Here is a 25405-nt window from a genome sequence, read left to right as displayed (position 1 = left end):
TTGTAACTTCCAAGCATTAAATATATATATACCGTTTAATTTCGTTGTGCCCTATGGCTATATATATATATTGTATATAATTGGAAAAATGGTCATTGGAAAGCCGAATTATACGAGAGCTGGTAATATATAACAGTTCCCTCACCCCACTGCTCCCACACTAGCTTTTTATCACCAAAATACTCCCCAGAATATCTATCTCTATTCTTGTAATATCATAGAATTTTACCAGTATAAGTTGAGTTCCATTTATACACAGTAACTGATGCATCCAAAATCTTCTATCTATTTATTTGATCGAGGTGATGAAGGATCACCGACCATCCCGACACGGGAGGTCGATATTGTAATCTATATGGCATAATCAGCAAGTTTGATTCCAAGTTTCAACTTTTCAACATGGCCACACAAAGCTTACACTAACCTTTACTCTGTACAACTTTCTTTTTATAAAATTCTTCAGGCTCAAGTTTAAGACCTCATCACAACAAATGATTAAAATCACCATCTTTTAAGTGGAACAATAAAGAGTTCACATATAACAAGAACCAAATGAGATGCAAAAAACTTAGCTTACCACAATGGTTTCGAGAAAATAATGTGTGTGTGAGCGCGCGTGTGGTTTCGAACAAAAACAAAAATCACATCAAATTCAAAAGATTTAGCAAAAAAATAAACGCGAAATTAAAAATTAGAACATGGAAACCAAAGTGAAATCAAATTTACAATAACCTGAAATGATATCACCCAAGACCATGTTTACTCCACCCTTGAACACTCCACTGTAAGAGCTTCCATCAATTCTGAGATATGTTGAAATCAAGAAGGAAATAATCCCACCATCCTCAGCCCCTCGCACTTCAAAACGTTTTGACCAGAGTATAACTCAGAAGTTTCAAGTACAAAGTCACTCAAATATTATTTATATATAATTCAATTTTATATTATAATATGAGACACTGTAAAACTGAAGTACTCCTTCAATGCGCCCTCTAATTAAATAGTAAATTCAAATGCGATCAAGTTGAGAAGATTATACCTCTGAGGTTTGAGGTTGCTTCTGGTTGTCCATTGTGGGTCTTTTCTCTCTCGTCACCTATGACTGAATTTGTAACTTTAAGGTGGAGATATTGGAAAAAGTTCCAGAATCCGGAAGGAGAAACTCTAGCAATGCGAGATCTTCGGCTTTCTGGAAAGCTGATACAAGGAGGATTCTTGGAATGTTTCTTTCCGATGTGCTTGAAAGGAAAATGAGTTCTCTAATGATGGAAATGAAAGGGGTGATTCCACTGCCTCCACTCATCACTAGCATGTCGTGCCTGCATATGTAATGCATTAGTCCACATGATACGTCGCTTGATGACAAAAAAAAAAAGGAAAAGATGAGGCCGACTTGAAATCAATGGACTGTTGTTTTTTTGGTAAAATTTAACCTTAAAAATAAGGTTGATGCAGGACCATAAGGTCGTTCAACAGATACTTCAAGACGATTTATTTGAGACGAAAATTTTTGATAAAGCTTCTGAGACCATCCCCCTTCACATTTGATGACAACACTGAGTCGATCATGATCTGTGTTAGTATTCGAGATTACAGTGAATGGATGCCACTGGAGCTTAGATACACTCTTAAATTGATGAACATAATGCTGATGAAGATAATGCTTGATGTCTTATAACTCAATCCTGGTATTGAATGGAAAATTAGAAAATGGACAATAAAGTTTCGCTGTTAGGTAATCAAAAAGCATTATATGTGCATACTGAATTATACGTCACTTGGATCCTTGGAAAAGTTCAGTTCCATGGCTTGTCAAGGTAATACACGAGCAGAAACCAGACAAACTCTTTGCTGAGATTGTAAGAATCTCAGATACCAATCAATCAAGAAGAGGTAGAAACCGGGTAACATTATGCAAGAATAAAGAAATCCAACATGTAAAACGAAGAAAACAACAAAAGCAATGTACATATGATGTGTATAGAAGAAGAGTTCAAATATTTTCCTCCTAACAAGAGTTAGGCTTGTAATCGACATTATTAATCCAGAGACCAAAGCTACTTCACCAGCCAGGTTTGAAATCCCCAATTTTATTCCATTTGATCATCTGAAAAAAGATCAAGAATCTGTTTTTTTTAGAAAATTCAACAAAAAATTAGACCAAGACTCGATCATTAATATATACCTCCAAGATCTGATGTGTTTTAGCCCAAAATATAACAAAGCAAAGATCGTGTGCAGTGAAAAGGGTTAGTGCAGTATGGACAAGCCAAATATGATACTTGATCGCGAATTCTGAAGTAAGGCCAAGCAAGCGTAAGATTGATGATCCTCGAGTCACTGGAAAAAAGAGGAAAGTCAAGCATACATTCCCTACAAGGCCTAACATTGTTTAATTTCACTTTAATCGGAAATAACTATTCAAAAAACATGCCGTCGTATTCTAAAACACTTTAAATTTCCAGCCAACTCTCCCAAGAACAATGAATATACCAAGAATCTCATGTGGCCCGAACTAAAAAGTGCTGAGGATCACATTCTAACACAACAGATACATGTGCGCCAGAATGCAGGGGATAAGGGGCAACTAAATAAAATTAGGGACTAATTTCCAGCTAATAAGTAACGACGTAAAAAAAATATTGCTTCAGGGAAGATAACCATGGCGCAAAAACGAGGAGCGATCTCCCAAACGAGGCCTGTATTGGCGGTGAACCACTCAATGTCACCTTCTTTCCCGCAATACAGGAAGATCGGTCCCATTCTGTCAAGGCCCGCCCAGTGCTCGATGCTGATGAGATACGGAAATTTGGAACTCGGAAAAGCCAAAATGATAAAAAAAACAGAAGGCTTCAGATCTCTTGTGCTTTCAAATCCAAGTGTTGACGAGCAGTTTCCGGCGTAGTGGAATGCCGGAGATTCAAAATCAGCGGCTAGGGTTTTAGAGAAAATGGGGATCATAAAAACGATGAAGTGACGAGGATGGTTCTTTCATCTGGTTTTCCTTTTTCTACTTCAGCACTAATATAAATTATATATTATTTAAATTTATTACTTCACCAAATTGGCTATGCCGAAGTAAAAAGTTGCCACAAATTAATTGTGAAGCCTGTGTTTTTTAACAACTGAAGTATAAATTCATTTTTTACTTCGCCATTTTTATTATTGAAGTCTATTGTTATATATTACTTCACAGTTTCTAATCTCCGAAGTAAAAAATGGCGAAGTAAAAACCAAAAATTCTACTAGTTCTCAAATCCATGATCGTAGCCTACTTAAAATTTTTTTTGTGTTGGTGAACTAATTAGATGAATGAATTCCTATATATTCTGTGATTGTGCTTAAGTCTGAGTTAAAAGATACAAGCATAGAAATGAATGAGGCATTTTTTGGGATCCTTGAGCCTAATTTTCGTTGGAACTTACCTTAGTTGCCCTTTGAGCTTTCACGAGATATATAAGTACTCTAGGTACTTTGTTCTGAATACTTGTTGAATATCATCGTTTACTGCTGATGATTACTTATTTTTTGCACTGGTGAAAATTCATGTGATTTACTTGTGAATTGAGATTGTCTAGAACTAGTTCGGACACCCTTTGAGGCGCAATACGGGCATAACTGTGATTAGAAATGATTTAGGCAATTTTTCTGAAATCGTTTGAGCCTTTCAAGCTACCTATTGATTCAACTATCCCTAGTACGCTGTTTGAGCTTAACTGAAAAAACGAATGGCATGCGTGTAAACATGTGATAAACCCCATTTGACATCTTTTCAAGGTCCTACTTTGACTACCTATAAATAGCCTAAACACTAATTCCTACCTTTAAGGGAGTAATTTGAATGCTAAAATTTTATGTGCTCCTAGTTGATATTTGTGAATATGGAATGGTGTGGTGGAAGATTTGAAAAGAAAAAAAAGGAAAAAAAATGAAGATGGTGGTAGTTAAAAAGAGGTGAAAAGGTTGTAAAAAAATATTTGCAAAAAGAAGAAAAAGAAACATGATGAATGAAAGAGAAGAAAAGATGAAAAATTGAAGTGAAAAAGATGTGTGAAAGTGAATGAAAAAGGAGTGGAAATTAGAGTTGAGCATAAATTACTCCTTCTTTTGAAGTCTTAATCCTTCGTTTGTAGCCATGAGCCAGGCCTTACGTTACAAGCCAATTAAGTCCTATTGACCGAGTCACAGTTTCTCAATATACTAGTGGAGAAGGGTTGCGAGAATTTAGCCTATGGATGATTGATTGACACTTTTAATGAATATGAATTTTTGGCCGAAACACGCACACACTTTTCTTCAACTGCAGTTTATCCTTTTGTTTGATCCTTTTTACCCTATAAAGTCCTCATGATCTATGAATGTGTGAATTGATTAGGATAAGAGTATTTTGAATGTGAGTTGCGGGATTTGTAAGTTTTGAGGTTCTCTAGCATGTGTTTGTTTGAAGATAAAAACTGATAAGTTTGATATGATTGGATGAAAAAAAAAATTTTGAATATATTGCTAAGGCCATTGATTCATAGTATTTCTTGGTTGGTCTTGATTTGTTTGAGTGAGTATTCTGTGACTAGAAAACATTTAAGTTTGGGGGAATTTGATAAATGCATTTTGTGCACTTAATTTGTATTGATATTATTGGATAATTGTTTGGTTTCGAGCAGAATTACGTGGAATTTGATATTGTTTTTTGGATGTTAGGAATTAAAGCAAATACTGAATTTATGATGGATGGAGTCAAAGGAGTCAAGAAAGAGGCAAAACGAGCGAAGACGGTCAAAGATTTTGAAGGAATAATGAAGAAGGACCCGAGAGGCACGCGCGCCCGCGCCAGCCATCATGCGCACCTGCGCTTCCTGAAGTGTTTTTAGAGTGTTGAAATAGAAAGTTATGCGCACCCGCGCAAGACATCACGCGCGCCCGCGGGTGTACGATAATTTTGAATGGTCAAGACGTAGTGTTATGCGCGGCCGCGTGACTTATGAGGCGCGCCCGCGCGTCGCGATTCTTTTGCCGAGGAATTTTGGAATTTTTGGAAACTATGGGAAATCTTTGGGTAGATTGTGGAAGATTTTTATGGAGTATAAAAGGGAGTTTTTAAGACCTAATTGAGGTTACGAGCCGTCGCACACTAAAATATTTTTGAGAGAAAAACTTTGTGAGATTTCGAAGAGCTTGAAATTGAAGATTGCTTGGAACGAAGACGAAGCCATTTCAACCGGACACAGAAGAAAGATTACGGCTTTGATATTTCTTCTTTATAGTTTTCCTTTAGTTATTGAATTATGTTTGAGACATTAAACATGATTTTGGTTGTTTTGAATTTTTCTATGAACTAAACTTTTTAAGTCTAGAGGTTGATGTAGCTTGGTCAAGACATGTTTATGAATTGTTGATTTTATTGAATTGAGTTCTTTTAAATTAATTGTGATTTTTAGTTTTGAATGTCTTTTCAATTTACTGGCCATAAATTGATTTGTCATATTTATTTAGAATCCGGCACTCGGGAGAGGGGATTTAGAATAGGATCGATAGAATTCACAGTATTAATTGTTTATATGCCTCGAAAGATCTTATAACTTTAATAAAGACTAGAAAGAACATTTTTTTACACATATCATTACTAGTAGATTTTTAATAGGGATATTGAAATCGATCTGTAATTGATACACTTTATTTGATACTCGGGAGAGGGAAATAGAACCATCTATGTGTTTTTGGTTATTAATTGAAATGGACTCATGAAAATAGATTAATTAGGAATGAACATTGTCGAGACCAGGTGAAATCAAAACCTCTAGACTATTTCTCTTTGATTGATAATCTCTTAAGGATTGTATGTGCACGAGCTTTACAAACTTCATTATTTATTTAATTTGTCAGCAAATCTCTAAAGTTTAATTTTCTAAATAAAATTAAGATGATTTTAATTACAAGTACTGAATATTTTCAATTTACTCTTTGTGGGAACGATACTTGATTCATCACTATATTAAAACTTGACACTCGTACGCTTGCGAGTATTTTTCACAACAATGCCCTATTCCATAAGGCAGATGGAGGTAGTTCTCCTGGGGACAGGGAGATTAGGTGTTTACCAAGGCTGGATAGCCTGACCACTAGGTTTTGCTTACCTGGTATTATTTTATTTTAAGATTAATTATTGTTTAATTGCATGCTTAATATTTTGATTAGTAGGTGATCACGGTGCGGGTCGCTACATTTATGGTATCAGAGCATGCAATAAGATTCTTTGGGAAATAGTATTGATTTTGGGTTATCCTTTGTAGGATTGCAAGTTGGATTCAATGATGATAGCCGTATCAGAAATTGGAATAGCAAGGTGATTAGGCTTTTCCAAGATCGTCATTTCCATGGTTGGCAGCAGAGGTTCGTATTATGTGGATCCCACCAGGATGGAGCTGGAAGATAAGATCTAGTTTTCAACGACAGGAGCTTCTCAGGTTTGAATGGAATGTGTGACATATAGTCATCCATTATGCGTCGACCAAGGAAGCCATCCCGGAAGATACTCCACTAGCAGCTGGAGAGATTGTCAGAAGAATCTTGTCTCATCTACCAGATCAGGAACCCAACAATATTGGAAGGATCCGGTAGATTAGCAAGATTTAATCTTTTGGATCTTGCGATGAAGAAGGCCTGCTGACATGAGTAGCAGACGGGAAAATTCATGTTCAAAATCAGTAGACGGAATGAAAGACTTCCGCGGAAATTTAAATATTGTAAAAAGTTTTTTTGTAAAGTGTATTTCAGTTGTAATCAGATGTATTAAAGATTTCAGTATTTGATGTACTAAGATTTTGTAGTATTGTACATCTTTCGAATGTAATCTTTTAATTAAGTTATGTATTACATGGGATCTAGGGTGGGTTTTCGGTATATCGTATAAAAAATATTGGCATGAAAAAAATTAATACTGGTATCGATATCAAAATTCTGAAATGTTGGTATGGAAAAAATTCATATTGGTACCGTATAGATAATGAAAAAAAATTCAATATACCAAAAAAATTTCTATATTTTAAAAAAAGTTCGGTACGATATCTCGAAAATTTGGTATTTTAGCTCGGTATCCCAGCCCTTGATGGGATTGTAATAAAGATTGTATTAGAACCTGGATTGGTGGTTCAAATATTGTAATCTTTTGGATTATCTTGATTGTATTGAATGAAGGATCAGTCATTTGTTTAAACATATGTATAATTAGGATCGAATTATGCATGTTTTCAATTGATTAGTACTAGGTGTTTTTTCGAGAATGACCTAGTTAATCGATTGACTATGGATAATGCCATGGGTGATGTGATTCATCAGGGGGCATGAGTGTTTGTTCTAGGCGGGTTTCCTTAGAACAATGGGTTGTTTTGACCTCTTTAGTTTGTTGCCTTGCGATGACCTCTTTAGGTTGTTGCCTTGAGATGATAGATTTTCATCAGGACGCCAGGTCAAGTAATACCAAGAGTTGTGAACTGTGACCGGGACTAGACGTAAGGTAGCGCAACCCTTAGTCGGTATTTCTCTGAAAGTTTTCATACTTCAGAGATTGATTGGAGGCCTTTGTGCTCCAGGAACTATATAGGGGAGGCTACCCACTCTAGGAATTTGACAATAGTCACAGCAGGGTAAGACTTTGGATTGGATAGATACCAAGTATGGTATCATGGTTTAGTTATTGTCTGTTAGGGATACAGATGACCCATTGTCAGAACAGTCTTGGAAATGATTTTTCCTTGACAGGTAATCGTTCTGGGCAGATAAGTTTTGGTGTTGACTTGGGATTTCCGGATTTAATCCAAGAGTTTAGTTGAATTGATATTCAACTGGTTTGTTTGTCAGATGCCTGTAGACTCGAGATTTGAGTTGTGCTTCCGTAAAGTTAAGCAAGTTTTCCTTGACCAATAATTTTTGTCCAGATAGTAATGTTGCTTAGTAATGATTTATCAAAGACTCAAGGATGAGTTATGCCAGGATGCTGATGACTGTCGGGTGTTGATATGGTATAATAAGTGCGACCTTATGCCGGTGTACTTTGGAAGGATCCTTCAGTTCCAGTGTGGCATTTTAGGAATACTTACCTCAGTCTCGATGTATGTACAGTCATAGCAATGGATGTGATGAATTATCATCTGACTTTGCTAGATATACAGATTTTAGTTTCCGTGGATAAAATAGTCTTGGAAGGATTCCTTGACAAGTGTTTATTCTGGACGGATAAGTTTTCGCACGTACTATTGGGAGAGAACCATGAGGTTTGACCAGTATTATCTAATTCTATTAAAGATATAGTTAGTGATCAGGGTCTTGATTATTTAATGAATGGAAATTGTAAGTGATGAATTTACTTAGAAAAGTTTCCCTGTAAGAACTAGAATTTGATTGTTGGATTGTCAAGTAAAGACAAGTTTACATCAGGAAACTGAGATGATTTATATTGGGAGACGTGAACTATGATCAGGACTAAACATGTGGGAGTATATTTCCAATGATATTCTGGAAGTCTCTTGTACTTCAGAAGGGGTGGGAAAAATTTACTCAGTCTAGAGATCATTACAACAGTTACATCAAAGTATAACTTAGTGTCAGATTGATAACCTTGAAAAGATACTTGATCTTCTGGTGGATAGAGAATGTGACGAGATAAGTATTTCCTAACTAAGAACATTTAGTATCAGAAGACTTGAGATCTACCAGATGATGGATCTATTTAATGTTTGACGGATTTCATGAACCTGCTAAGTTACAGCATGAATTTGACAATATAAGGATTCACTTGGATAGTGAAATTTGAACACTTAGGTGTTCATATTTTCTTTGAAATGGTCAAGTAGGCTAGTGCAATATTAGTGCCCAGTGATTATTTGTGACTATCTTCTAAGTCTGTCAGAGATAGATGTAGACGTTTCCAAGAAATATACTAGTTAAACTTTTGGATTTCCTACTACTCAAGAAGAGTTAATAAGAAGTTATTTTTAAAATTTATATGTGGTAGATACAGATGTTGTAACCCCGTGATGGGGGAGGTTAAATGTTCTTTTATAGAAGGATCAATCGAAATTGTTAATCACTTGGCGATAAGAAACTGATAAGAATAGTATAGTACTCAGATATTCAATTCTTAGAAATGTTTCTGCAATCTTTCTAGGATTATATTGTCAGCAATTCATCTAGCAAGTGTTTTAATTTCAATGGGAACTAACAGGATAACATCAAGTGTTTAGACATGGAAAAAGGACAGCAGCTGAGATTTAAGGATACCAGGTCTAGCAGTAATGTTGTCACAGATTTTCCGAGATGTCTATTGGATGTGTTGGGACATTGATATGTTAGATTCGATGAGATCGAGTAAGGGGATTTGCTAGATTTTATTTGGTTAAGGGACTTTTCCAAAGAAGGATGAAACAATTTTGTTCATCTAGTAGCGCAAGTCAGAATTCAGTAAGGAATTATTATTATCCATGGCAGGATAATCAGTACTTTCAAGTGTTATCTCAAGATTATGAGATAGATTACTTTATATTGGTACTAGAAATTGTACTAATCGACTTTTGAGTCAACATAATATTTATATTGATATTTCCTAGAAGAAAACCTGAAAAGTTCTGGAAATCAAGAATTGTGGACAACGACATTGTCACGGGTGCTATGACAAGTGTTAGTCATTAAGTATAAGAATCCTTTAGGTGTACAAGAATTGTATACGAGGTTCTGGTGGGAAGGAATGATGAAATGTGTGTATCAGTATGTTTCTAGATGTTTGGTGTATCAGTAGGTCAAGGCAGAACACCGATAACCCGGAAGGCTGCATCACAGTTTACATATTCCTGAATAGAAATGGGAGTTAATCATGATGGGATTCATGACCCATTTACCGGTGACCTCGAGGAAATTGTGATGCTATCTGGATTGTGGTGGACCGACTCTCCAAGTCAGCACATTTCATTTCTTATAATCGGGACTACATCTTTGATAGGATGGCACGTTTTTACATCCAGGATATTGTTTGATTGCTCAGAGTTCCTGTGAGCATAGTTAGCGATCGAGACCTCGGGTTTACTTCCAGGTTTTTGGGGAGTCTGCAGCGTGCTATGGGTACTACTCTTAGCTTAAGTACATGATAGTTGTGTTTTGTTTGCATATTTTTTTGGTATTTTGTTAATAGTTTGCATGCATTTAATTGTGTTTGTTCATGTTTTATCTTAGTTTTGTCTTTTTGCATGCATTTATATTCATAACATACTCCCGGATTTAATGTGTAGGAGATTTCAAGATGAAGAAAGCAAAGGCAGAATTTTGGAGATTTTGGTGCGCTCGATCGCACGTAATCAGCAGGATCGAGCGCGGGCCAAGAAGTTTGAAAACAGAGAATTGAATATTTTGATGCGCTCGATTGGATGTACTCAATGCGATCGGGCGCGCGGGCCTGTTCGGGAATGATTTTTTTAATTTTGGAAATTTTGTTATTTTGGACTCTAGGTTTTATTAGACTCTTAATTCCGTTTTTAAGGATTATTATCAGATTGTGGAGACTCTCTCTTGGAGGCTAGGTTTTGTTCTTCAATTTCTTCTCTAGTTTTCTTCTTTTCTTTGAATTTTTATTGATTTGGTGATGAATCGTTGTAGCTAAACCTTTTAATACTTGGTTGAGGGAGACAAAACCTTGATATATTTTATTCATGAGATTCGATTCATAGTGTTTAATCTTTATTAAGTATCAATCTTTGATCTGTTTGATTTCATGTTTGTATGCGAGATTTTAGGATTGGCCATCTTAGAGTTTTGTATTGCGAACGATAGCTAAATTAGAATTCAAATCCGTAATTATTTGAACAATTTAATTTGCGAAGCAACTACGTTTGATATTTTCTGCTGTTAAATTTATTAAATCGTAGGATCAATTATTGACTAGGCGAAATACAACCGCTGGTGTTTGTGTTGTCTAGGTTCGTCAGTTTTACTAGTTTGAATACTACCGTGGATTTAAATCTAGATTGCTGTTATTTGGTTAATTCATTGGTAAGGGTTAATTTAAAATGCTGTTTTCTAATTAACTAAAATTACGGTGAAACAGGAATTTAGTTTTCAGTGACGAATATTTAATAGAATTAATTTTTTTTTGGGAATAGATGATTGAATGAAAGAATATCAAGGGTGTAGTCAACTGATACCAAGTCTCGTCTCTTATTGATTTCTCCAAGTTTATTATTCAATCTTGCATGTTAGTGAATTTTAATTGTTTAAAATTTTCAGTAGTTAATATCAAACTTCAAAACCCCCTTTTATTTATTTAAAACGCATTAAATTTATCTTTCCTCGTGGGAACGATCCCTACTCACACTACTGCATTATTTGTTTATCTGATTGAGTCGGGTAATTTGAGTGTGACACGATTAAGCGCTACCAAATTTTGGCGCCGTTGCCGGGGAACGGTGTTAATTTATTGTGTTCCTTTTCTTTTTGTTTTTTTTTTATTAATATCACTCTCTTCTCTTTTCTTTGTTCCTAGTTCTCTCTAGTTCATGATTTCAGGTGATCTTGCTGACGAAGACTTTCTCTACGATCCAGAAATTGAAAGGACTTTGCATACGCAAAGGAGAGAACTTCGTAGGCAACAATAAGAAGCCGCTGCTCGAGCTGCTTTTCCGGAAGAAGAAGAAATGGCTGCTAATGCTAACCTGAGTCTTAGACAATTGGGCACTCCTAATCCCAATCAACAACCTTTACGCATTACTTTTCCTACATTAGAAAATAATGCTACTTTTGAGCTTAAGTCTGGATTAATTCACTTACTATCTTCCTTTCATGGTCTTGCAGGTGAGGATCCAAATAAACACTTGATGGTGTTTCATGTGGTCTGCACGAGTATGAAACCCCATGGGGTGACAGAGGAGCAAATTCAGCTGAGAGTTTTTCCTTTCTCTTTGAAGAGTGCTGCTAAGGATTGGCTATACTACTTACCCTCTGGCTCCATCACAACTTGGAAGGAGATGAAAAGAACCTTCCTGAAGAAATACTTTCCAACCTCTAGAGCTGCGAACATCCGGAAGGAAATCTATGGGATCAAGCAATACTCCGAAGAATCACTGCATGAATACTGGGAGCGGTTCAAGAAGCTTTGTGCTAGCTGTCCGCAACATCAAATAAGTGAAAATCAATTGATCCAATTTTTCTATGAAGGTTTCTTACCTCATGACAGGAGTATGCTAGACGCAGCTAGTGGAGGAGTTTTTGTAGACAAAACTCCGGTACAGGCGAGAAATTTAATAGAGAACATGGCTGCCAATTCTCAACAATTTGGCACCATCAGGAATGAGCATCCACAAAGGAAGAACAACGAGGTAAATGTCTCTTCCCTTGAACAACAATTAATTTAATTGACAACTCTTGTGCGTCAGATGGCTGTAGGGAATGGACAAACTGCAAAGGCATGTGGGATTTGTGCTGCAATGTGACATGCTACTGATATGTGTCCCACACTTCAAGAAGAATCAGTTGAACAGGTCAATGCTACTGGAAAATTTCCTGGACCACCCCAGAGGAAATATGATCCATACTCCAACACATACAATCCTGGTTGGAAGGATCATCCAAATCTAAGATATGGGAATCCTCAAGCAAATCAATCGGGGCCTCAAGCACCACCACATAATCAAAATTATAGGCCGCCGTATCCTCAACAACAACAACAACGTCCTCAGATTCCAAGCCCGGGTGAGTTCCTTGAAAATATTGTTAAGGATCTTGCAACTAACACTGTAGCCTTTCAATAGGAAACAAGAGCAAGTATCCAAAACTTGAACACCCAGGTGGGACAGCTCGCCACCGCCATTAACAAGCTAGAAGCACAGCATTCCAATGCTTTACCATCTCAAACAATTACAAACCCAAGAGAAAATGCAAGTGCAATAACTCTAAGGAATGGGAAGGAGTTGAAGATCAAGGAAAAAGAAGTGGAGGCTTCACCCAAGGAGAAACCGCAAGAAGAGTCAAAATCGACTAATGGAGAAGAATCCAAGGAGGAAGCGCCAAGAGGTAAGTTTCCTCCACTTTCTGAATATAAGCATGTTGCCCCTTTTCCCTTAGCACTAAAAGAGTCTAGAAAAGATGAAGGGATAAAGGATCTTTATGAGACATTTCGTAGATGTGAGGTGAATATTCCGCTGTTAGATGCTATTAAGCTGGTGCCTCGATACGCGAAGTTCTTGAAAGAACTGTGCATAGCCAAGAGGAAACAGACATTGAAGGGTTGTCAAAAAGTGGAACTTGGTTAGAATGTATCTGCTGTGATCCAAAGAAAATTGCCCGCAAAATTCAAGGATCCAGGTATGTTTTCTATCCCATGCACCATAGGGAATGTTAGACTTGAGAAGGCCATGTTAGATCTAGGAGCATCAATCAATGTTATGCCTTATTCTATTTATGCATCCTTGAAACTTGGCCCATTGAACAAAACTGGAATTGTTATTCAACTAGCTGATAGGTCTAATGCATACCCTAGGGGAGTAGTAGAAGATGTGTTAGTGCAAGTTTTTTTAGGCAGACCATTTTTGAAAACTTCCATGACAAAAATTGATGTTCACAATGGCACACTTACTATAGAATTCGATAGAGAGGTTGTGAAATTTAATATTTATGATGCCATGAAATTTCCTGATAGTGATGATTGTGTATTTTCTGTTGATATTGTGGATTTCTTGGCCCAATATTATTGTGAGCATGCAGGGAAAGATGAGCTAGAGATAGCTATTACAGCACCCACTATGCAGACGGAAGATGGGATTCGATGCAGTCATGAAGTGGAAGAGATTGAGAAACTTCTGAATAGTTCGCCTGAGCTACCTCAGTCAGGTAATGCCTCTTACTTATCCTTGCCAATCTCTAGTACTAGTCATCTTCCATCTGTTTTGTAGGCACCATTGGTCGAATTAAAGATGCTTCCAAACCATCTGAAGTATGTTTTCCTTGGTGAAGGACAAACACTACCGGTTATCATCTCCAACAGTTTGGAAGTCGATCAAGAGGAGCAGTTAGTCAAAGTATTGAAAGAGCACAAGACTGCTATTGGATGGACTATAGCAGACATCAAGGGAATTAGCCCTTCCACATGCATGCACCGAATATTGATGGAGGAAGGAGCAAATCCCTCACGTCAACCGCAAAGAAAGTTAAATCCACCAATGATGGAGGTGGTAAAGGCGGAAATTCTGAAGCTGCTTGAAGTTGGGGTCATCTACCCGATCTCTGACAGTCAGTGGGTCAGTCTTGTCCAAGTGGTACCCAAGAAAACCGGAATCACTGTGGTAAAAAACAAGGATGACGAGATGGTTCCCACCCGTATTCAAAATGGGTGGAGGGTTTGTATTTACTACAGGAAGCTGAATGCTGGAACCCCAAAGGATCACTTTCCTTTACCCTTTATTGATCAAATGATTGAAAGGTTAACGTGTCATCCTTACTATTGTTTTCTTGATGGATTTTCTGGTTATTTTCAGATTGCTATCGCACTGGAGGATCAGGAAAAGACGACGTTCACATGCTCGTTTGGCACCTTTGCGTATCGACGGATGCCCTTTGGACTTTTCAATGCACCAGCCACTTTCCAACGGTGTATGGTTAGTATTTTTTCGGACTTTATTGAGCATATCTTAGAAGTTTTTATGGATGACTTCACTGTCTATGGTGAGTCCTTTGAAAACTGTCTATCTAACGTTGCACTTGTCCTTAAGAGGTGTGTCAAGACCAACTTGGTTTTAAATTCTGAAAAATGTCATTTTATGGTTGGGCAAGGTGTAGTTTTGGGTCATGTGGTTTCGTCTAAGGGCATAGAGGTAGATAGGGCTAAAATTGATATCATTCACTCTCTCACTTACCCCACATGTGTGCAGAAAGTGCGTTATTTTCATGGCCATGCAGGATTCTATAGGAGATACATTCAAGATTTCGCCAAGATCGTATCCCCCATGAGCAAGCTTTTACAAAAAGATGTGTCATTTGAGTTTAATGAGTCTTGCAAATCATCATTTGACAAATTGAAGAACTCTTTGACATCTGCACCAATAATCCAGCCGTCGGATTGGAGCAAGCCATTCAAGATTATGTGTGACGCCAGTGACTATGTCGTTGGCATGGTTTTAGGCCAAAAAGTTGTGAAAGCATCGCATGCTATTTATTACGCTTCGCGTATCCTGAACGATGCCCAACGAAACTACTCCACCACTGAAAAGGAGCTTTTAGCTGTTGTTTTTGCATTAGAAAAATTTCGCTCTTATTTGCTTGCTTCTATAGTTATTGTTTACTCTGATCATGCAGCTCTTCGTTTTCTGATGGCGAAGAAAGAGGCAAAACCAAGACTGATCTGATGGATATTACTTTTGAGAGAATTTGATGTGGAAATCAAGGACAAAAGAGGGGCCGAGAATCAAGTTGCTGATCACTTGAGTCGCCTAGTTCACGTTGATGAGGAGCTAAAATTGCGAGAAGAATTCCCTGATGAGCAATTATTTTCAGCGAGCGCCGAATTACCATGGTACGCAAATATTGTGAATTATTTAGTTACTAATAGTTTTCCCTCTAAATTTTCCAAGGCGCAAAGGGACAAAGTGCGAAGTGATGCAAAGTATTATGTGTGGGATGATCCATACTTGTGGAAACACTGCGCTGATCAAGTTATACGTCGATGTGTCCCCGCAAGTGAGGTAGTCCCTATCCTCACGTTTTTCCATTCTTATGCATTTGTTGGCCACTTTGGGGCGAAAAGGACATCAAGGAAGGTGTTGGATAACGGATTTTTCTGGCCTTCCTTATTTCAAGACACCGATTGGAATGTCTACATATCGGTTGATTTTTGGGAAACCATGCCATCTGCCAGTGGAATTGGAGCATAGAGCCTATTGGGCTATCAAAAATTTTAACATGCAGATGGATGAGAGCGGCGAGCACCAGAAGCTGCAGTTGCAAGAGTTGGAAGAGATTCGCAATGACGCATATTCCAGCTCTAAGATCTACAAGGACAAGACAAAGGCCTTCCACGACAAGATGATCTCGAGAAGGAACTTCGAAGTCGGTCAGAAAGTTTTGTTCTATCATTCCCGACTTTGGTTGTTTCTAGGTAAGTTACGTTCGCGTTGGAATAGACCGTTTGTTGTAACTAATGTCTTTTCTCATGGTGCAGTCGAAATTCAAAGTTTGGACACATCCAAAACATTCAAGGTGAATGGCCACCGGCTGAAGCACTACTATTAAGGAATCCAAGTGAACGACGGAGAGGACGAGCATGACATCACTCTTGATGCTCCGCCAAATGTCGACTAAATACGCGGCATGCAGTCGAGCTATAGATTGACTATAAATTTAGCGCTGACTGGGAGGCAACCCAGTGTTTCTTTCTCTTTTGCTTTTACTTACTTTTATTGCTTTGTTTTAGTGTTGTTTTTTATTATTTTTGTTTGTTTTTTGTTAAATTTTGAAAAATTTCAAAAATAATTTTTTTTAGCTGTGTGCGTTCGATCGCATTGAACGCACGCGATTGAGCGCACGATTTCACCCCTATTCTCTGTTCGAAATTGTTTTGGGTCTCGCTCGATCGCTTCATACTCACGCGATCGAGCGCGCAGTTTCAACCCCGTTCTCTACCCCTGATTTACGAAGCGCGCTCGATCGAGCGAACTCAATGCGATCGAGCGCGCTCCCCTGTGGCTGCCTACTTAATTATTATTATTTTTCCTTAAGTTTTTCTTTCCCCCCTTTGCTCGATTTTCCTAGAACCCTAAACCCCCAATTTTTGAATTTTACTAATCCTTACCAATTTCCCATGAAACATTGCAGGAATCATCCCAAGGATTGCACTCCCCATTCTTCTTTTCTTCTCCACATCTCCAGCACCAGATTTTGCCAAGAAACACCGGAATTCTTAATGCACGCCAAGTGTTCGATATATTTCCCCGGTCAAGTTTCTTGCTAGGTTAACACAATTATGGGCCCGAAACGCACTCGAGAGCGCGGAGAATCGTCTCGCCAAGGAGCTAGGAATACCCAGGACCCAATCCACCCAGCCGGCCAATTTGTCAACCAAGCGGCTCGGGATCGATACGATCATGCTAAAGCCCATAGCTCCCTATTCCTGAGAGGGGTTTTGATCTAATAGAATACGAAAGCGATGTGGCTAACCAAGTTGTCAACCAAGGGTGGGGGCCATTTTCTCGACAGCCATCCCCGGCTATTGTCCCTATTGTGAGGGAATTCTATGCCAATGCAGCAGCGCGTACGGATGATAAGGCCTTCGTCCGGGGTATTCTAGTTTCATATGCACCACAAGATTTGAATAGCCTTTTGGAGACGCCCGACGTCGATGACAGTTTCTACCAGAGCATAGCTTCCGGCCCGGATTTGGACGAAGTCATTCAGCAAATATGCATGGTCGGGGCTTCTTGGAGGGATCCGGTTACATTCAAGTGCTTTAAAGAGAAATATCTGCTGATGGATCCGGCAACTTGGTACATCTTTGTAGCCCTCCGCCTCATGCCCATTACCCACACAAGAGAGGTCCATGTTGAGAGGGCCGTCCTACTCTACGCTCTTGATCTTCAATTACCGGTGAATGCGGGGCGTGTGATACACAGTCAGATGAGGCATTCCATCACTACGAGGACGGCGGGTCTCTACTTTCCAATGATTATCATGCAAATGTGCTTGCGCTGTGGGATGCCACATCGACTCGATGAAGAATGGTTACAACCCATGCGTCCTATTGACGGCGCGACTGTCGATGCCAGACGAGAATATCGGATGAGCCAGTTCACAGTGGACGATCAATTTGTGCCGGTGCCCAACCCACTATGCCTTCCACCGCTTCCACGCCGAACCACTACTGTCACGGTTCGAGCGTTGGCCAATCAAGCCCAATATCAGAATGCTTTCAATGCAGCGGTGGCCTAGAATGTTCAGGTCTTGGACTTTATTTGTCGAGGCATTTTCGAGCGGCTCAGGATTGACCCCACCACATTGCCCCCGGCTATCCCATTTCCACAGCCTTCTGACTTTCAAGGCGCCGATCCCGTCCTACCTCCCGAGCATAAAGAGGAAGATGCCGCCGACCATTGAACCAGGGGAGTTTTTCTTTTCATTTGTCGCATAGCATAGTGTTTCGTTGTTTTTTTGTGTTTTCTCTTGTAATGCATTGAGGACAATGCTTAGGTTAAGTGGGGGGGGGGGGGGTGCATTGTATGCATTTTGCATTTTGTTTCTTTTTTTTTTGCATTTTTCTTGTGTTGTCATGCATCATATTGTTGTGTTGTCGTTTTTGTTGTTCAAATGCATAAGTTGAGGATGAGTTGTTAGCCTATGAGGTAGTTGAAAAATGTATTTTTGAAAAAAAATTTAACTCTTGATTGGATTTGAGAAACCGTAGGTTGTTTGTTGAATATTCTTAAGCACGCATGTTTAACCAGTGAAGTGTAGCGATGTATTAGATATCATGGATGTATGTTGGACCATTGCATGACAATAGGTGTTTGTGAAACTTGATTGTGTTTGAATCTTGATGATTTCTTTGATATGGCATAAACGATCTTGAGCGCACCTAAAAAAAAAAAAAGAAAAAAAAATTTTACAACTCCATCCGGGCCTGAAAAGAATTGAAATCCTAATCCTAAAAGATCGAATTCAAGGCTAAGTATGCTGATAAAATGGGGTTGATGCTCCATCCGGGCTATAGACGAGGGGATTGAAATTCTAATCCTGTCTTAGTTATAGCTAAGTATGCGGGTAATTATTGGGGCTAAAGCAATACCGGGTGCAAAATCCGGAGGTGCGTAATTATTCTCAAGGAAGTTGTATTGTGTTGAAGGATTGTTGGGAGGAGAGTTCTTGATGGTGAGACTTGCACTGAATTGTTATAGGTCGGCGAACAGTCTTGAAACTTTGTTCTTTTGAAGTTGCATGTAACTGGGGTAACATGGCACACACACACATTAGCATTCGACTGAAGGTGTATCATTGATGATTGAGAGTAGCTATGAGCTTGTTTTGGATGAAAGTGGTTTTCTCTGAGGCTAAATTTTATGCATAATCGTCCTTGCTTATGTGTTTGTCCTGTTTCATTTTGTTTTTGCATGACTTGCTCGAGGGCGAGCAAAGTTTAAGTGTGGGGGTATTTGATAGTTGTGTTTTGTTTGCATATTTTGTTGGTATTTTGTTAATAGTTTGCATGCATTTAATTGTGTTTGTTCATGTTTTATCTTAGTTTTATATTTTGCATGCATTTATATTCATAACATACTCCCGGATTTAATGTGTAGGAGATTTCAAGATGAAGAAAGCAAAGGCAGAATTTTGGAAATTTTGGTGCGCTCGATCGCACGTACTCAGCAGGATCGAGCGCGGGCCGAGAAGTTTGAAAACAGAGAATTGAATATTTTGATGCGCTCGATTGGATGTACTCAATGCGATCGAGTGCGCAGGCCTGTTTGGGAATGATTTTTTTAATTTTGGAAATTTTGTTATTTTGGACTCTAATTTTTATTAGACTCTTAATTACGTTTTTAAGGATTATTATCAGATTGTGGAGACTCTCCCTTGGAGGCTAGGTTTTGTTCTTCAATTTCTTCTCCAGTTTTCTTCTTTTCTTTGAATTTTTATTGATTTGGTGATGAATCGTTGTAGCTAAACCTTTTAATACTTGGTTTAGGGAGACGAAACCTTGATATATTTTATTCATGAGATTCGATTCGTAGTGTTTAATCTTTATTAAGTATCAATCTTTGATCTGTTTGATTTCATGTTTGTATGCGAGATTTTAGGATTGGCCATCTTATAGTTTTGTATTGCGAACGATAGCTAAATTAGAATTCAAATCCGTAATTGTTTGCACAATCTAATTTGCGAAGCAACTACGTTTGATATTTTCTGCTTTTGAATTTATTAAATCGTAGGATCAATTATTGACTAGGCTAAATACAACCGCTGGTGTTTGTGTTGTCTAGGTTCGTCAGTTTAACTAGTTTGAATGCTACCGTGAATTTAAATCTATATTGCTGTTATCGGGTTAATTCATTGGTAAGGGTTAATTTAGAATGTTGTTTTCTAATTAACTATAATTACGGTGAAACATGAATTTAGTTTTCATTGAAGAATATTTAATAGGATTAATTATTTTTAGGGAATCAATGATTGAATGAATGAATATCAAGGGTTTAGTCGACCGATACTAAGTCTCGTCTCTTATTGATTTCTCCAAGTTTATTATTCAATCTTGCATGTTAGTGAATTTTAATTGTTTAAAATTTTCAGTAGTTAATCTCAAACTTCAAAACCCCCTTTTATTTATTTAGAACGCATTAAATTTACCTTTTCTCGTGCGAATAATCCCTACTCACACTACTGCATTATTTGTTTATCTGATTGAGTCAGGTAATTTGGGCGTGACACGATTAAGCGCTACCAGTACAACATATCACCCAGAGACTGACGGGCAATCAGAACACATAATTTGCACTATTTAAGACATGATGCGAGCATGTTCTTTGGATTTTGGTCCAGCATGGCAAGATTAGTTGCCACTGATTTATTTAGCGTATAACAGTAATGGTGTGACACCATTAGAGACGTTGTATGGACAATTATGTCATACTCCACTGTTCTGAGAAGAAGTGGGGGAGCGACAGGTTGAGGAATCGGAATTAATTCCATCGAGGATTGATACAATTGATTTACCAGAAATATATCTCTAGATTTTATTGGTCTTATTGGATTATTGGACAGTGACATGAGATATAGTTCACGCAACAAGGATCATTTCTCTTACTCCAGTTCAGTGGCTATACCAAGGCACTAAAAAAGGCACTTGGGAACGTGAGAGTAGTATGCGTACGAATTGTCCGGAGTTGCTTTGAAAATTTTTGCATTTCATTTGTATCTTGTAAAATGTCTAGTCTGAATAAAAGATGTTTAATCAGTGTTAACTTCATTCAATACTTAAGATTGTTCGATAATGAAATACCTTAAGTAGGGGGAGAATATAGTAGCCCAGTTCCATTTTACAATATTAAGCTGCTAAACATATTTAGATTTAATAAAACATGATTAAGAGACTTTTATATGATCTATCGGACCAAGGATTTGGGTCCAGAATGACCGGAATTGCTAAATGGGCTTATTGGGCTCGGGCAGATCGGAGGATCCGAACTGGGTTTGGAGGGTCCGACCCGAGGGACTTCGGGGGCACGACCGTAGTTCAGAGTATGTTGAGATTGGACGATCCGATCTTGGGATCGGACGGTCCAAACTCTCCCAGGACAGATGTCAAAAAGAATTTACAAGTAAATCGGATGTAAGAGATCGGACGATCCGAGAGGGATCAGACCGTCCAAACTTGCATGCATGCGACGTGGAAATCATGCAAATATCGGACCATCCGATGGATGCCTATAAATAGGGGTCCGAGGGCTCTCATTTGAAATGCTAAGAAACCTATCCTCGGCCCATGTTAGCACGATTTTAAGAGCTTTTGGATAATCTTGTTTTAAGAAATTGAGTAGGTAGTAGTTTTTATATAGCGGACAGTGTCCGTAGTAGTCTCCCCCATATATGCCCTCCCCCTGAAACATGAAAGGTTTCCAGAGTAATGTCTTCATAGGGTCGCGCTTCCTTTTCATCTAACTAATTCATACAATCCACAATACATGATATAATCATGCCCAATTATATGAACCATCCATCAAATTATGTAGTTGAATAACAGATCAACTGATAAAATCATGATAATCCCAAAGATTACAGTACTTGAATCACAAAATCCAGATTCTAAGAAATCTTTATTACAATCCCAAAACAAAACAACCAAATATCAATAGATAAATCCAAGTGTCGTACAATTACAATTCATATCAATTTACATTGAAGGATGTACAATGATTACATCAAATGTCAAGAATCAAAATACAATGATCTCAAATGCTTACAATTGAAATACTGTTTACAACAAATCTTAATACAATATTTAAAACCCAAATACAACGGAAATCTTACAATCTACCTATATGCGGAAATCTTTCATTTCGTCTTTTGATCTTGAACGTGAATTTTCCCGTCTGCTACATACAAAAGCATCGATACAAGCATCTCAGCAGACTTTCTCTTTGCAAGATCTAAAATATTTTATCCTACTAGAGATGCCTAAAGCTTCATGAGGCATTCTCTTGGTAGGATCTTCTGAAATTCTCTTCAACTACTTGTGAAGAGTCTTTAGGAGGTATCTATGGATGACAGGGAATCTAGACGATCACGTCTTCCCACATTCCAATAGATCCCAAGAAATGCCTGAAGTTTAAATCTGTATCTTCTCTTCCAGATCTATCCTTCTGGGATCCACATAAGGCGAAACTCTGATGCCAAACTCGCTAATGAAGATCTTGGAAAAGCCTAAGTACCTTGCTATTCCAACTCTTGTTACTGCTATTGTCATTGAAGCCAACTTGTAATCTACAAGGACAACCCAAATGTCAACACTAAGTCCCAAAGAATCTTATTGCATGCTCTGATACCATAAATGTAGTGACCCGCACCGTGATCACCTACTAATCAGAAACTTAGGAATGCAATTAAATAATAAAATAATCATAATCAGAGATCTTCTCAAAAAATCAAATAACTAAAATATCAGCAGGGTAAAATCTAGTGGCTAACCCTACAATCTTGCCTTGGTCACCACCCAATCTCAAAATATCTAGGTAAACTACCTGTAACTGTCCCGTCGAATGGGGTGTCTAGACAACAGAAAATAACTGGACGTGAGCATAAAAAACTCAGTACGCTAGTATGGGTAAACATATGTATATGATGCATGCAATCTAATGAACAACTATCATATCTGGGTAACAAATCAGAAATCCGCTTGGACTGGCGCCTAGGATGTGAGCTATAATCTCGAGGACTCAAACCACTGGATGCAACCACTAATTCGTAACTGCAAGTGGACCAAATGTCCCTGGATCACTAGAGTCCGACTGACCCATTGGTAACTGTGACTCTCAGTGTTGAGACGTCCTAACAAGGGCTGAGCACCATATAACACTAGCTTATCTCGAAGGAGATACATGCTCAATATGAAATGCACATGCAGCATAATATTTCAAAGCAATAACATGCATCATGTCAGATAATATGCAACACATAATCATGCAAACCCGCTGACAATCTCAGTCAGTACTTACGTACCTTACTAAGGCAGTTCCTAGAAGCACCTATCTAGGTTCCAAGCCTACCATGCAGCACTATAATTCATAATAACCATGCATCATTTAACATGCTCAAAAAGCCTTAATTATAGCACACTCCATATCTTATATAAGGAGCTAGAGCTATACCTTTGTCCGTCGTCAGTCCGCTGATGTTGAATGTCCCAGAGCTTGAGCACAGCCCTGCTACAACCCCTGGACACCTCTCCAAAGCTCCGCTGCTTGGCCACTACTACGGACATTGTCCGTTACATAAAAATATACTAGTATCTACTCCAAATATTTATAAAAGTGTCTCAAAGCCCTTAAAATCAAGCCATTATGGGAGAGGAGAGGATTCTGAGCGATTTGAAAGTGAGTCTCTCGACCTATATTTATAGAGCATGATCAGACGCTCCGATCTGCGCATGATTGCCACGTTCCGATCGGCCAAGATCGGAAACTCCGATCTACACTTCAGACATTCCGAACTCATGCATGCAGCTACGTGTTCAAGCTTCAATGCCACGTACGGGATACACATAGATCGGAAGCTCCGATCGTCCCATAGGCTCCGAACTGCTTCGTTGGTTCCGATCCTTTCGGACCCTCCAAACCCATTAAACTATGTAGTTTGGACCTTCCGAACTACCCGAGCCCAATTAAGCCCATTAACCATTTTTCGGGTGTTTTGGACCCAATTCCTTGATCCGTTTGATCATATAAAAATCTCTTAATCATGATTTATTAAATCTAGACATGATTAGCAAATTAATCTTGTAAAATGGGACCGGGATATTGACCGAACAATTCGGCATTAAATAAATTATACTAGCAAGCATACTAGGTCAAGTAATAATAAGTAGAATTTGAGTCCAAGTGTCGAATCCTGAGGGACTGATATTTTGTAATTACTAAAATATAATTATTCTAACTTAATCTAGACTATGCAATAAAAGTGATTTTTTTAAATTAATTAATAATTAAATTATCAATGAAATAAATTAAAATAAAGATGCAACAATACTTTTTAAGGTTTGATCCAATGAAGAGAAATTCGATCAAAGACACACGTAGGTACCGAACAAATCATGCAACAAGTAGTAAATTCCGGATCTAGATTAAATATTAACTTACAACGAATTCCCCTAAATTATTTAATAGTATATTTCTAGAACAGTTAAACCTATTCAAATATTGACCGATTAATTATTTCTAATTAATTCTAATCAAATTCAAACGCATTAAGGAATTGTGAAAATTCAATTTTTACCCAAAACTGCACAATGAAATCGAATACTATTTCTAGTCAATTTAACATTGTGTTGATTATTGAAGTGATCAAAATCAATTCATAACATGTCGACTCAGAATCAATTAACATGCAAGCAAATAATTGGCAGATCATTCACAATACAAATATAAATCCAATAATCAATAACATTAAAATTGAAGCGACCGACTACTTCTTATAATTAATAATTGAATAAAATACGGATTTTCAAAAATTTTCGACATGTCCTATATATTTATATAACAACCCACCTGTCACAAACAACAAATTAAAATGCAAACAACACCACCGATAAATAAGACCGAGGAAAATAACATGAATTTAAGGGAGGAAATTTGACATTACAAACGCCAAAAATATTCCACAATTACTGTTTACGTGGCAACAATCAATTCTACAATTCATTACTTTATATTTAATCGAACAACAAAATAAAAGACTTTAAAGTGTTAAAATAAACTTTTGCGGAAGACTAGCATAGGTCAGATGGATGTGTCGTGCTCGCATCGCAGTCCACTCGATAGTCCTGCCTCACAATCTCAATGATAACCTATACCTGCAACAAGTAGATGTAGTCAGCCTAGGGGCCCAGGAAGAATATGGGAAAATAACGAGTAATATATATACATACATGCACACGCAATTAAAAATAACTTTTACTAAAAATACTTTTGTGTCCTTATCTTTAAACAAAAAGACTTCTGAAAAGAAAGATAACATGAATATAACATATGCATGGCTAAGTAGAACATAATCAATGTAACTGCATAAACTGTACTAAGACATAGTCATATAAATTTTGAACTTAGATACTTGAATTTTGACTGGTAACGCTATGTCGTATCGCGCCCAAATTACCCAACTCAACTCAGATAAATAAAATATG

At 37.8% G+C, this 25405-nt stretch overlaps 1 pseudogene; it reads right to left on the bottom strand.

The window, feature by feature from the left end:
* Positions 1-1033: 1033 nt before the first annotated feature.
* LOC140889475 (probable ferric reduction oxidase 1) lies at positions 1034-2389 on the bottom strand (annotated as a pseudogene).
* Between the last annotated feature and the right edge of the window lie 23016 nt (positions 2390-25405).

Source organism: Henckelia pumila, chromosome 3 (genome assembly GCF_033568475.1).
Source record: "Henckelia pumila isolate YLH828 chromosome 3, ASM3356847v2, whole genome shotgun sequence".
In the NCBI taxonomy this organism is placed as follows: Eukaryota; Viridiplantae; Streptophyta; class Magnoliopsida; order Lamiales; family Gesneriaceae; genus Henckelia; species Henckelia pumila.
This window is presented reverse-complemented; position numbering and strand designations above follow the sequence as displayed.